The following is a 2,047-nucleotide window of genomic DNA, read 5'->3' as shown; positions in this document are numbered from 1 at the left end:
AGTCTCAAAAATGAGAAGCAACTAAAAAGGGTGCACTACAAAACATCAGTTGAATATGAAAATACACACTAATGAAAGAATTGAGGGACAAAAATGTGTAAGACTTACAAATACCAAAAAGCAAAATAGCAGGAGTAAGCCACACATTGTCAGTAGTTATTTTATATATAAATGGATTAAGCTCTCCAGTCAAAAGGCAGAGACTGGAAGAATGAACTTAAAAGCATGACCCAATCCTTCCTCAGAGGCAGATGCTCACTGCTTAGAAATGGTGGAATTTGGTGCTATGGAGAAATTTTTGGTTGAATACAAGAGTGCAGTGGGGAAGAAATGGGTAGAGTACAAGGGTAACACAAACACAGCAATTAAACTAAAATTAGTTTGTTTTCCTGAAGATCTTGAAAATAACATTAGAACTTTCTTTCCTGAATATACCCATCAACTCTTTGGGAATGATGAAACTGCTTTTGGTTACAAAAGGTCTGAAGATCCTTTGATACTATATTGCTGAGAGCCTGTCAACAGGGGTCCCCACTGAATATGCATCTAAAGTTCATGAAAACTTTGTGTGAAGGCAGATCATGAGGGCAAAATTAGACAGATCATTCCCCCTGGATTTTGCCCCAAAACGAATGATTTTTTCTCTTTGCTGGAAAAGGAAGTTGATTTCAAGCCATTTGGAACCTTATGCATACATACTCAGTTTTAATCCAACTGGAGGAGAAAACTTTACCTTTCAGATATGACATGTAGAGACTTTCGGGAATGCCATAAAAGGTTTCAGACTTTTTGATGTGGTTTACCGAGACCACTAGCTTTATTGACATGGATGATGAAAGATGGCACTACTTTCTAGTATTTGAGAAGTATAATAAGGATGGAACTATACGCTCTTTACAACCGTGGACTACACAACAGTCTATAATCACTACGTGTACCTAGACAAAACCTGGCCACGTGTAAGTCAGATGCTGATACAGACTCATTTGAAGGTCAAGGCCATGGTGTTCAACTTCTGGAAACAGTGCATAGAAACAACATTGCATCTCCTTCGGTTCTTGATAATACAGGGGAAGATCCATCCAAAAGCTTTGGGAAATTATGAGACTTTGTGCTTGTGAAGCTTTGTCAAGATTTACCCTGTTTTTCCCAGGAAAAGTTAATGCAAGGATTCAATGACGATATGGCAACAGAGGCAAAATGCAAGTTAAAAATAAATAAGGAACATGCTAGACGGGCTTATGAAATTCTTCAACTATTAGTAACTGACATGAGTGATGCTGAACAGTACAGAAACTATAGATCGGATATTAAAAGAAGACTAATAAGTCCATATAAGAAAAAGCAGGGGGATCTTGCCAAGATGAGAAAATGTCTCAGACCAGAAGAACTGACAAACCAGATGAACCAAATAGAAATAAGCATGCGGCATGAACAGCTGGAAGAAAGCTTTCAGGAACTAATGGAAGACTACCAAAGTGTTATTGAACGACTTGCTCAAGAGTAAAGATTCTACTGCTTTGTACAGGAAGTTTACATATTTCTTTACATTGTGAGCTGTGAAAATATCCATGATGACTTTAATTTTAAAATCTTGTAACATTTATTTACATTAAATGTTACCTATCTTATCTTTAGTTGAATATTTTCTTTTGGAGAGATTGTATATTTTAAAATACTGTTTAGAGTCTATAAGCATATATTGCATAAAAAAAAGAAATCACTTCTGAAATATCATTTCTTTCCTTCTTAAACAATAAAATAAATGCTTAGCTGTGATTTAAAAATTTAAAAAATAACAGCATGCTCCATCTATATGCTATTTACAATAGGTTCACCTTAAATTCAAAGACACGTGTAGGGTTATAGTGAAAAAATGGGGAAAAATATTTTATGGAAATAGTAATCAAAAGAGAGCTGGGTATCTATAATATCTTATGAAACAGACTTTAAGTAAAAAACTGTTGAAACTGACAAAGAACACTATAGAATCGTTAGTGAGATGATATAACAACTATAAATATATATACACTTGACAACATAGCTC

General features: G+C 34.8%; 1 pseudogene; it reads left to right on the top strand.

The window, feature by feature from the left end:
• Window positions 1–268: 268 nt before the first annotated feature.
• Window positions 269–1,507, top strand: LOC101412026 (histone acetyltransferase type B catalytic subunit-like; annotated as a pseudogene).
• The last annotated feature ends 540 nt before the right edge of the window (window positions 1,508–2,047 follow it).

Source organism: Dasypus novemcinctus, chromosome 5 (assembly GCF_030445035.2).
Source record: "Dasypus novemcinctus isolate mDasNov1 chromosome 5, mDasNov1.1.hap2, whole genome shotgun sequence".
Lineage (NCBI taxonomy): Eukaryota > Metazoa > Chordata > Mammalia > Cingulata > Dasypodidae > Dasypus > Dasypus novemcinctus.
The sequence above is the reverse complement of the archived record's forward strand: the minus strand, read 5'-3'. Positions and strand labels throughout refer to the sequence as shown.